The sequence below is a fragment of the Miniopterus natalensis genome, chromosome 9 (genome assembly GCF_054644295.1).
Source record: "Miniopterus natalensis isolate mMinNat1 chromosome 9, mMinNat1.hap1, whole genome shotgun sequence".
NCBI lineage: Eukaryota > Metazoa > Chordata > Mammalia > Chiroptera > Miniopteridae > Miniopterus > Miniopterus natalensis.
Genome location: NC_142089.1, coordinates 73,751,377 through 73,764,340, shown reverse-complemented (window position 1 = coordinate 73,764,340; position 12,964 = coordinate 73,751,377). Strand labels below are relative to the sequence as shown.

Here is a 12,964-nt window from a genome sequence, read left to right as displayed (position 1 = left end):
TCAGGTTGATTGCTCTATAATTTAGCTGTAAATCCAGTTTGGGGCTGGGAGCAGATGAATGTAGCTTCTACCTACTCTGCAGTCATCTTGGAATCCTCAATCTAGGTAGATTTGAATGGGTAGAGACCGCAAGTGGGGAGACCAGTTAGCAGGGTTTTGCAATAGCACAAGGGAAAGGGAATGAGAGCCTGGATTGGATGGGGGCACAGGTATTGGAAAGAAGAGGGCTTAGCCCTGCGGAAAGATCAGTGGAATCAACAGGCTTTACTAGATGTGAAGACGGGAGGTTGTCCATGATCTTTTCAAAATTTTTGAGCTTGGGCTGAAAAAAGTAAATTCAGTTTTGGAATTGTTGATTTAAGGCAACACTCACCTATCCAAGCAGTGTGGCCTAGAAGAAGATGGAAACTTTGGAGAAAGGATAGAACTAGAGATAAAAGTTTGGTATCATCTTCAAGGAAGTTCTAACTGAAGACTTGACAACAGAGGACACTGTTGGAGGCAAAATGAAGATAAAAGGAAGGGAGCCGAGTCCTCACCTTGTGAAACAGCCCCTTTATGGGGGAGAAGGGGGAGCATAAAAGGTGACCAGAAGATGTGGGAGGAGAGAGAAGGCAGGGGAGAAGCTCAGAAATCTGGGGAGGAGGTGGCATAGATAAAAAATTACTGCAAAACCCAGAACCTTGAGGATTTAGCACGTTGCCGCTTGTTTAGTATTTTGGCCAAAGAGTAGATGCAACCCTTGCCTTTCCCCCCCTAACTGCTGCTGTGATACGCTGGGACTTTAAAAACTTTTTGCCAGTACGAACAGAGGACAAAAGAGAACACAGTAAATATCGGATTTGCAAGTATATGTTTCTAATCGGGCCCAACCAGGTTGCTCATCAGGGCTCATCAGTTTCATCCCAGAGGGGGGCAGGGTTCTCCACACGCTGACCTCAGGGGTGGTATAGCTTCTTTGGGTCCCTGTCTGGGCCCCTCTTCCCAGGACTTGGCTATTTCCACCTGACTGGCTTCCTTCTGCAGCTCCCACACAGGAACCCCTTCTCATATTCCTGGCATCTGATGTCTGTACAAGAGAGCTGCTCATCCAGGGCCTGAGTCCCCGTTTCCTTTGCTCATCGTGAGTGGCCTCTTGTGCTGGTCACTGATGCTAGGATTATGTCACTCTTCAGATGGGACTTCAACTCTACTCAAGACCAAGATTATAATGATAGGTTTACGAGATAACAACTGTGCAACCTTATCAAGGCTATAGTCATGAGGTGTGGGATCGGGGAGTCTGAGAGCAGGAGGCAGTGTTCCCCCAGAGTTAGATGTAGCAAACACTGTCAAGGTTGGGGACACTGGGATGGAGAAAGAGCCTCTAGAACATGATGAGAAGGGCACTGGTGGCTTATGGCAGAGCAAAGTGGCCGTGAAGCCGGCGTCACCGAGACAGTCGGGGATATAGAGGGGGTGGAATCCACAGCCCTGCTGGAGACGTTGGACCTCTTGTCTCCTTCCTTGGAAGTATTACGGTTCCTCCTCTCTCTGTCATGTCAAACAGCATGGCTGCTCCCGGTCACTGCTCAGTATTGGTCTGGGTGACTCAACCAGGCAGAAGCAGAAGCCTTGCTGTTCCTCCCGGGCTCGCTGCCTTCTGCAGAGTGGGGGCCCCTCTTTTTTTCTGAGCACCAGCTCTGGGGGCCCGTTTGGAATGTGTGCCCGGGTCCGGTTTCCATCTCTTCCATCCGTCCTTTCTTTGCCGGCTGCTCTGGCTTGTAGCTGGCCATGCTTTCCTTACTTTTGCCAGCCTACAAAAGTCCTAAATCAGAGCTCTGAGTTCAGTTTGCAAGGACAGGAAAGTCAGACTAAAGGAGCAAATAAAGGAGCAAACATCAGAGTGTGTTTGCTTTTGTTCTGGAGCCACATTTATCAACTAGGGGTAAACAGCCTGACTAGGATTGGTCGCCTGAAAATCCATCATTTAAGACACATTATCAGACTTGCTCTATTTTCTCTTGTGATAAATGTCTACCAAACATGTCACATTTTTTTCCTCAAGGGTAACCAAGCCTCTTATTTTCGAGGATAGCAGAAACATATGGTTGTGTCCAAGTCTCCCTACTGCATTTCATGTAAATAAGTATGACTAGAATAGTGCTCACCACTCACTTAAATGGGCAGAGGGGCCTCCAGGACAGGTCTAACAGTGGGTAATCTCTTTCTTCTGAGAACCTGTTTCTGAGATAACAATGTGTCTCTCTCTGTTGTTATTGCAATAACATCCTCCTGGTCCTATTTTTTGCTAGAATGCTGGGCCTCAGGTAACAGGGCTACGCTCTAAGTAGCCATTCACTGGACTAGGAAGAAAGGATGTGGATTCTAAATTCTGACACGAATTAATAGCGAAACCCTAGTTAAGTCATTTCCCCTGTGTGGGGCTCAGTTTTCTCATCTACAAATAAAAGGCTTGGATAAGATCAATGATGCACTAGTAAAAAATTAAACAGCAAGCTCTTGGTGGAGAAGAGGGGAGAGGGAAGCCCTAATTTGTTGTGTTTGTCAATCTCTGTGGTGTAAATATCCCACCAAATTCCCATTTCAAGCTACCAACTTGAAGTCAACTGGCTCACAGATTTCCTGAAAATTTAACAATGGGCTCTGGTGGGACAGTACAAGCCAGTTTCAGCACAACTCTGGGCGAGATCAATGTTACACATTATTTTAACCCTGAAATTCTTTAATATTATGCATCTAAAATCCCTCTCAGCCCTAAAATTCTATAATGCTGACGCCAGGTGATTTTTGAAATTGTCCGGATACACCCCAAACCTAATTAATAGCACTCACTTGCCACAGAACGTCATCAGCATCCCAATGAAAGCCGGTTTTGGTCCAGACTCAGCGTGCTCGTCCCTCTTGAGTAAGCAGCTCTGGCCAGGAGGCCTTTGAACTAGGAGCTGTTCTGAAACCATCATGGCTTAAGAGTTGGGAACTTTGGTCTGAAAACCCCAGGATCCATTCTAGCGCCCTGCCTGCCTTCACTGGAGCAGTCAGGTGGGTTATGATTCATCGCAGTGTTATTTCAGCCACTGTTTCCCAGGTGCTTGGAAGCCAGGAAGGCCTGGGAGCATGAAGCAGACAGAGAAACAGCGAAGAGAAAGGGCCACACCTAGGGCAGGGCCCTGGCTGAGCTGTAAGCAGGTGTGAGTCACTCCCGTCTGTCTTGGCAGCCACACCTTTTGTCCAGCTCTGAATGCCAGGTGGGGAATTTGCCTACACCAAGCTCCCCTGATCAAGTCAGGACAGGTTTCCTGAAAAATGATTCCCATTAAAATTAATGGAATCAAAATAGGCTGGTTGGTCTCTCTTGAAATGTGATTACTTTTCTGTTTCCTAAATGCTTGCAGAAAACCCTAAAAATACAGATGAGAGGAAACAGGATGAAGCACACTTTGACATCTAGGAGACTGGAGGTGGTGAGAGGGGAGGTGGTTTATAGCATCCATTCCTGCCCTCGCAGCCAAGCTCCTAACTACTCTACAAAGAAACACAGCTGAGTGGAGAGGAACTTTTCCATCATGTGTGTGCACCTGCAACTGCTAGTGAATCAAGGAGAAAAGGTCTAGAAGGGAAAGACTTGGCATATAACTAAATTTTAAAACCTTAGGGACACACCTCACATCCTTTAGGATGGGTACTATCAACCCCACCTAAAAAACTCCCAAAAACAAAACCCCCAAAATCAGTGTTGGTAAAGATGTGGAAAAATTGGGCCCCTGTGCACTGCTGGTGGGACTGTGAAACGGTCCGGCCACTGTGGAAAACAGTGTGGCAGTTCCTCAAAGAATTAAAGATGTAGCTACCATATGACCCAGCACTGCTGGATCCATGCCCAAAAGAATTGAAAGCAGGATATCAAAGCGATATTTATATCCCCATGTTTGTAACAGCACTATTCACACAGCCAAAGGTGGAAACACCCCAAGTGTCCATCGATGAATGGGTAAACAAAATGTGACATATGCATAAGATTGGATGTTATTTGGCCTTCAAAAGGAAGGAAATTCTGACATGTGCTACAGCATGGATGAACCTTAAAGGCATTATGTGCTAAGTGAAATAAGCCAGTCACCAAAGCAAATACTGTATGATTCTGTTTGTATGAAGTACCCAGAGTAGTCAAATACACAGACAAAAAGAAGAACAGTGGTAGCCAGGGGCTGGGGCTGGGGAGTTATTGTTTAATGAGTACAGAGTTTCAGTTTGGGAAGATGAAAAATGTTCTTGAGATGGATGGTGGTGATGGCCGCATACTGTCTGGGTCGAATCCCTATTTCACAGCGTGTTGGAAATATGAGCTTAGTCCGATTACCTGACCAACCTGGTCCTTGCCACCTGTAAAGGGGAGGTGATAATGACATGAACACTGCACTCTTCTCAGGGCTGTTGAAAGGTTTAAATACAGCAACTCAGGCAAAGCGCTTGGCACATGCTACGTGCTCAATAAAGGTAGCGATTGCTACTGTCGAGTCCGCAGGCATCATGGTTGAAGATGAACTAGAAGCTGGCCTTGGGCGGTCTTGTTTTACTTGTTGTTTTTAATTTAATCCAAAAAATGAAGCAATAATTTCTCACCACACATATTCACATCCATAAAATACGTGCACCATTAAGACCCGCACACACATGGAGTGAAAGACAAGCTAGTACGTCCAGGCAGCACGTTGATTTCATGGATTCTAAACTTGTCTTTTCTGCTGATATATCAGTCTCGCTTTGCCCTTGGGCAAGTGCACTGAAGGCAGAGATGTTTGATGTTTACAACACCATCAAAGGTTAGATGTTTGTTTTCTACGAGGAGCTGCTGGAATCATGTCGGAGGTGTATGGGCTGTTCACATAAGCTTCGGAGCGGGCCCCTGGGAATCAGGCCAAGCCTGCGGTGAGGGCAGCTCCCACGCAGAGGCGCCCTACCCCCAGCCCCTCACACCACGCACAGACCCTCCAAGGCCCTCTCTGTGCCCTGCTGCAGCCCGCATGCTGCCTTTTGGAAAGTTCGTCGGATGAAAGCTCAAGAAGGCAAGGACAGGGTGAAATGCAGTTAAACAATACTAGGGAGATCTAATACGTGGACTTGAAATCTTTGAGACAATATTTAGGGATGAAATATAGCAGAATATGAAGATGTAGTATTACAATTCCGATGAGTATTTGCAGAACAGAGGTTCTCAGTTGGTGGGGATTTTGCCCTCGGCTCCTCACCCTCAGGGGCATGTAGCAATGTCCCAAGGCCTTTTCGGTTGTCACAACTCACAGGGTGGGGGGTCGTGTACCACCGGCATCCCGCGGCTAGACGGGGTGTTGTTGAACATCCTGCAGTGAGCACAGCAGCCTCCACAGCAGGATTACCCGCCCAAAAGGTCAGGAGAGCTAGGCTGAGAAACCTGCTCTAGGGCAACCAGAGGGATTAAAAGAAATCATTTCCCAGCTGCGAGGATGAAAGAAGAGACCTATCAGAAAGGGATGGTTTTTTTGTTTTTTTTTATCCACTCATCTACTGATGGGCACTTGGGCTGTTTGCAGATCTTAGCTATTGTAAATTGCGCTGCTATGAACATCGGGGTGCATATGTTCTTTCTGATGAGTGTTTCAGGATTCTTAGGATACATTCCTAGAAGTGGGATCACTGGGTCAAAAGGCAGCTCCATTTTTAATCTTTTGAGGAAACTCCACTCTGTTTTCCATAGTGGCTGCACCGGTCTGCACTCCCACCAGCAGTGCACCAGGTTCCCCTGTCTCCACACCCTCGCCAGCACAAGTCGTTGGCTGATTTGTTGATGGAGCCATTCTGACAGGTGTGAAGTGATACCTCATTGTGGTTTTAGAAAATTATGCTAAGTGAAATAAGCCAGGCAGGGAAAGACATCACATGATCTCGCTTATACGTGGAATCTAAAGAACTTAAGAAACTGATGAACAGAATAGACTCAATGACATGGAAGCATGGATGAGACTGACGAATGTCAGAGGGATGGAGGAGGGCGAGTGGGTGGAGGGAGAGAGAGTAACCAAAGAATTGATATGCAGATATGCACAACCCAAGGACACAGACAATGGGGGAGAGGGACTGGGGAGGGGGGTGGGATGGGGTGGAACTGGTCATTGGGGAGATAAAGGGACATATGTAATATTTTAAATTAAAAAAAAGAAAAAGGAATGGTTGGCCCTGGCCGGTTTGGCTTGGTGGTTAGAGCGTCGGCAGGTGGACTGAAGGGTCCCGGGTTCGATTCTGGCCAAGGGCACATACCTCAGTTGCAGGCTCGGCCCTGGCCCCGGTTGAGGCACATATGGGAGGCAACCAGTCGACGTGTGTCTCTCACATCAATGTCTCTCTCTCCCCCTCATACTCTCTCTGAAAAACAATGGAAAAAATATCCTCAAGTGAGGGTTAAAAAAAAAAGGTGTTGTAGAGGAGGCTCCCCCCAAAATGCCTTTGGTATACTATTTAACATTTAACTTTCTTGTCTTTATATTCCCCCCCCACTCACACACACACACACACACACACAGAGTGAACAGAGGCCACATCTATGACATGCATTATTTATCTTCTTTTTGCAAAGAGATACTAAAATTTGAAGCTGGGTTTCATTAGGAGAGGAACATTTCCTTATAAACTATCAAGGTTTCTTTGCTTAGCCCATCACTGTATCCGTCAGAACTTGTTTTTTAACTTGCTCAACACCCAGGAGGAATTTGTTGAAACATGAAATCCTTTAAACTTCTCTGTGGATTACACCTGGGAAAGCGCTTTATGGGCCACAGTTTAAAGTGGGGAAAGGTTGGAACAGATGCACTGAGGTACCTGGGAGAACTCGGACAGAACCCTAACCCACAGCATCGTATGTTCCCCAAACACCGCCCATCACAGAGCAGCCAGAACGGCTGCAGCGGGTTCTGTGTCCCACAACCTGGGCGCTAGCTACCCTGTCTTCAGGGGACATGCTGTAGGACCTGGGGCAACTGGGCTTCTCTGTGCTGCTATTTTCTCATCCAAAAAAACAGGGGTAACAATAGAATGGGGTTGTTGGGTGGATTAACTGAGATGATGAACACAAGTGAACAGTTAGCACAGTGCCAGGGGCATGGCAAGCCCTCTGGGGCTGCAAAAGTGGACCACTGGTGTATTTATTGAAGGCCAAGAACAGAATATATTTCCTTTTAAATATAATCAGCTTTTGATGTCTCTGTGACTCAAAATAATCCTTAGGTTGTTTTAAAACTGGACAAAAAGTACTTAATTTTCCTTTACTCTGGAAACCATGAGTCATAATTATAGTAGCACCAAAGAATGCTTACAAAATTAGAAAATGGGGTTAGTAAAGAAAGAGAACTTAGATTATTTACTGTGAAAGGAAGTTTAAGAACAGGTTTTGGGTTTATGCAAATTCTAGGTGTTCAATAAATGTTTATTGACAAATGAAACTAGCAGGTATTTTTGTGAAGATGAGAAGCGATACAACCTTAGGGAAAGGCTGAGTAGGAAAGAGGAGAGAAAACGCTCTAGAGGTGAGGCCCTGGGCTTGGAAAAGATTGCAGGAGATCTGCAGAGCCCCAGCGAGGGCACTCAGTGGCTTCTGCCCCTAGCTGCACACTGGGGGCACTGTTAAGAATTCTGATTCCCAGCGCCACCCAGATTGACTCTATCAGGATCTCGGGGGCTGGAGCCCAGGCATCTGTACAGTGGCGCCTCGGTTTTCGAATGTAGCCCGTTCCGGAAGCCCGTTCGAGTTCTGAAACATCCGCAAGCCGAGGGATCACAGCCGACAGCTAGGCCTCAGGATCTTGCCCTCAGTGGAAGCCGCGGGGCATGTTCGAAAACCGAAGCATTGATGTCTGGGCTTATGGAGTTCGTAAACCGAAATGTTCATCAATGGAGATGCTGGAAAACCGGGGTACCACTGTATTTTAGAATCCCCACGGGATTCCAGTGTGCAGCCAACACTGAGAGACAATATGCTAGACTAATGCTTCTCACACTGGAAAGTCACAGGTCTTATTAGAACTGGAATTCTGACTCAGTAGGTGTGGGCGGGGGGAGGGGGCAGAGGGAGGGAGCAGGAGGCCAAGATGTTGCCTCTCTAATAAATTCCCAGAAATGTCAGTTCTGCAGTTCGGGGGGTCTCATTTGGAGCTATAAGTCTCATATGCTTAGAAACGGCTCCATATAAAAATAAACACATGATATCCTTATAAAGTGCTACACTTGTCCAACAAATGTGTAATAACCTACAGTAGCTACATGCTTTTGAAGGGATATGAAGATGAATCGGTAGATTTCTTCCCTTGAATTGTTTACAATTCAATTTATAGTAGATGGCCTTGAAGTTCGGCAGAAAACAAAACTTCCTGACTGTAAGGTTTTCTGATGGCAGTGAAATGGGATGGGCATTGAAGGGCACTGCAGGGTATGGAGGGGGCGTTCGAGGGGGAGGGTAGGTACTAAGAGAGAGCTTTGTTTCAGGAAGCACTGAATGAAGAGTGCCTGTGTGAAGCACAGAAGAGGCTGGAAAATTCAGGGAAGAGATGGAAGAAATGGACAGGAAAAGGAGCCTGAGCGTCAGGGTTTTTATAGGAGTCTGTGGATGGTAGTGAAGATGTGGAGCTTTCTGAGGAAAGAGACTCTTCTTGTTGAAGGTTAGCAAACCTCACTACAGGGTTGGAGGTTTTATTAGGGAGCCCCTACTGGCCCCTTTCATTCACTGGGCTTAGCAGGTAAACCAGGAACACAAGATCAACACTAGAATTTCTCTAAAAGACTCACACACATGACATTTGCATCTTCTGACTTTCAAACCATATGTTATTTGCATCTGATTTATAAATGTTGAGGCCAACTCTGTCAAGTGTCAGTACCTAGGATGTTAGATCATAAATCTTTCTGCGCATTTTCTCCCCACATCTCCATGAAGTTTACATTATCAATCAACAGTGACAATCCAATATAAAGAGTGTTTAATTCATTCCTACGTTGTTGGGGCTGGCAACAAGTGGGTAGCCTCCCTGGTTATTGGGAGCTTCATCTTCATCGCTCACCTGGCTGATACCAGCCTTGCTGAGCCTGGCGAGCCCGTCCCCGGGATTGCACAATCTCCCACTGCTTGTGAGAGCACGAATGGACCTGCTGGATTTTCAAACAGCAGGACAAACCTGCTCTTCCTCCACATGCCAGCAGGTTCAGGAGGGCCTTGGACAGTCATTCCCCAAGCTTGAGCACAATTAAATATTTTAAAAGGGGTTTTGTTCTTTTTTTATTTATTAAAAAGTAATACCCCCGACTGATTTTTTAAAAAAAATCTAGAAAACATAGAACAAAAGATAACAAAACCCACCATAATCCCACTGTCTAAAGACTGGCCCGTTACCATTTTGATAGGTTTCTTCCTAGCCAGTTTGTTGTTAATGTGGGTTTATGCAGCACAGACAGCTCCGCTGTCCTACTTGTTAACTTAATATTTTTGTTTCATAATCCTAAAAGGGGAACTTATTTTTCTCTTTTAGTCTACTCAAATCCATTCAGGAAAATAGCTCTTCTATGGCGGGAATTCACTTGTAACGCCCATCCGCGTTCACCTGCTGGGCAGAGCATTTTGTAAGAGAATTGCCTTGCTCTGCAGAGGCTGTGCGGAGATTGCTGTTAGACTCAGCAGAGAGTGCTTCTGTCTGGGTTAATGACGGCAGGAATCAGCGACAGCAGGTAGAATTTGTTTATTCCTGCTCTCGAAATATCTCAGGCTAGGACAGTAGTCTTCCCCACCTAAGAGGGCCACCTGTGTGTGTGTAAAATAATCTGCACACTGTCATAACATTTGCTTAGCTGGCTCTACACTCTACCCCTAGGTTATTTTCATATTAAATACTCATCATTTCTTACGCTTGCCCTACTCTTCTCACCTGTCCATTAACATCGATTCTCATCAGGCAGCTCTATCAACGAGCATTTATTGAACACTGGCAGAGCTGGAATTTTAAGAATGACAATGATCGTGGCCCTGAAAACCTTCCCTGGGAGATGACTGTGATTAGAGATGCGTGGTTTGGGGAGTCCATTAGCGATGGTTCTCGTTTCCTGGGCACAGTCCAGTCACCTGGGAAGCTTTTGTGCTGAGGCTGCACCTCACACCAGGTGAATCAGCATCTCTAAAGATGGAACGCAGGCAGGTAGATTTTAAAGCTCCCCCAAGTGATTCCAATGTGTGCCCAGGGTGGAGAGCCCGTGCCACAGAGAAGTGATTTTCATCTAATTGGCTGTGTATTAGAAGCACCTGGGCAGATTTTTAAAAAATCAAAATACCTGAGCCCCGCCCCAGAACAAATGAGTCAGAATCTCTGTAAAAGGAGCCTGACAACTATATTTTTTCAAAGCTCCTTCAGATGACCTGATACACAGCAAGTGCTAGCAGCATTGCTATAAGCAATCTAGTGAGTGAGAAAATCTAGATTTGAACCCATACTCGCTCTTTGGCTTTGCAAGCCATGCACGCCTGTAGGATGAGGGGGTGCTTCTGGGAGGCCATCTGGGGTAAGGGGAACAGCCACGGGCTGAGGAGTTATGGAGGGACCTGAAGGCATGGTCCCAGTCTTGGTTTACTATTTCGATGTTTGCCAGGCGATGTAAGACGAGTCACATCACCTCACTGGGCTGGGAGCCCCTGTCCACCTACCTATAATTTCTACCACACCTTGTATTTTCAGAATTTCTTTGTTCCTTAATTGATAATTTACTGTTTTTCATTTGGTGATTAATATGTAAACATGATGATCAATTTGCATATAGTTCTTAATGCAAGAGCTGAGAATATAAAATGCTATGTAATCATAGTTCTTTTTTTTAAAGTTTTTTTTTTTTTTTAAATCCTCATCTGAGGGTGTTTTTTCCATAGCTTTTCAGAGAGAATGGGAGGGAGACAGAGAGAGAGAGAGAAACATGGATGTGAGAGAGACACATTGATTGAGCCTGCAACCGAGGTGCGTGTCCTTGGCCGGAATCAAACCCAGGACCCTTCAGCCTGCGGGTCGACGCTCTAACCACTGAGGAAACCGGCCAAGGTTGTCATTATAGTTCTTTATCAAACAGTTATTCTATTGACTTTCCAGCTTATAATTTGGAGATAAATTGTTCCTAAAGAGGCTGTCAAAGGACTCTGAAGGTGTTATGCTAAGCAAAGAAAGTCAGACAGAGAATTAGTTCCAGGTGTACAGCACAGTGGTTACACACTTATATAATACTATCTGCTGCTACTCACATGTGGAATCTAAAAACGCTGAACTCATAGAAATGGAGTAGAATAGTGGTTGCCAGGGGATGGGTGTTGGGGGATGTGGGGAGATGCTGGCCAAAGAATACAAACTTCCAGTTATACGATGCATGAGTTCTGGGGACCTAATGTACAGCATGGTGACTGTAGTGAGCAATACTGTATTGTATATACTTGAAAGTGGCGAAAGGAGTAGATCTTAAATATTCTCAACACACACACACACACACACACACAAGGTAATTATGTGAGGGGGTTGGGGGCTGGTGAGAAAGGCGAAGGGATTGAGAAGTACAAATTGGCAGTTACAAAATAGTCACGGGGATGTAAAGTACAGCATAGGAAATATAGTCAATAATATTTTAATAACTATGTATACTGCCAAGTGGGTACTAGAATTATTGGGGCGATCACTTTGTAAATTATATAAATGTATAACCACTATGCTGTACACCTGAAAATAATATAAAATAATGTCAAATGTCAACTGTTAATTGAAAAATGAAAAAAGGTAATTATGGGAGTGATGGAGGTGTTAACTAACCCTATGGGGTAATCATTTTGCAAATTATACATGTATAAAATCACCATGCTTTACACCTTAAACTGACACAATATTTATATGTCAAGTATACCTCAATTTAAAGCTGGAAAAAAATAGAGGCTCTCAAATACCATTACCTTGTAACACTGGCAATCTGTTAGGTCTAAAATTGCAAACATTCGTGATTTAATATCATATACACTAGGTGCTCAGCAATGTCCATTCTCTCACAGCACATCAACAAAGTTATTAGGAAAAGCAGGGCTGAGTCCCAGGATGGCCCCCACCCTGAAGAAGGCAGCTGCAGAAGGTGTGAATGTTACTTTTGAAAATCCACAAAAGATAAACAGATTTGTTCGGAATACAACTTGGAGCACAGAGCTGAAGGAAGAAATAAACGTAAAACATAAACAACTCCAAAATTTAGATGCTTGTGAGGACGTCATGCTTGCAGATGATGACTGCTTAATGGTACCTTATCAAGCTGGTGCTGTGTCCCTTACCCACTCTCAAGAAACACAAGGAACGTTAGAAGAAGCAATGAAAAATTTGCAGGGAGAAACTGATGCCTTAGAATCCAGATTGGAATCCATTCAGCGAGTGTTAACAGATGTGAAGGTTAAGTTATATGCAAAATTTGGAGCAATGAAAACTTTAAAGCTGATGAAATTTAAATAATTTAAAAATTTTGTTTAATAAACTTAAATATTGTTTAAATTATAATTTTCTTTCTTAAATTGATATGGAAAGCAAAACAGTCTTTGAAAAAAATTATTTATTCAATGGAAACGTGCCTATTTTCACATCTTGCTTACTTATTTTATATTTTTTAAAAGAAGACAGTATTCATCTATATATTTTATGTAGCAATTAGATCAAGTGTAGGGGTTTTATGTCTTGTTATTAAAATCAGTTAAGCAATCTTTTATGTTTCTATGTTATCATTTACAATATCTGTTGTAATTTTTATTAGAAAATTTAATAGTTGTGTCATATTTTTTATATGTGTCCATTTCAGTTGCTCTGTAGAAATGGTGAAAGGACTCCAGAAAGATCTAATCCTGTATCTGCCTACTTTACTCATTTCACACCTAAAACTGTCATATGCTAAAAAA

General features: G+C 44.3%; 1 pseudogene; it reads left to right on the top strand.

Annotated features, from left to right (window-relative positions):
- The first annotated feature begins 12,125 nt into the window (after positions 1 to 12,125).
- LOC107529111 (prefoldin subunit 4 pseudogene) lies at positions 12,126 to 12,527 on the top strand (annotated as a pseudogene).
- Positions 12,528 to 12,964: the final 437 nt, after the last annotated feature.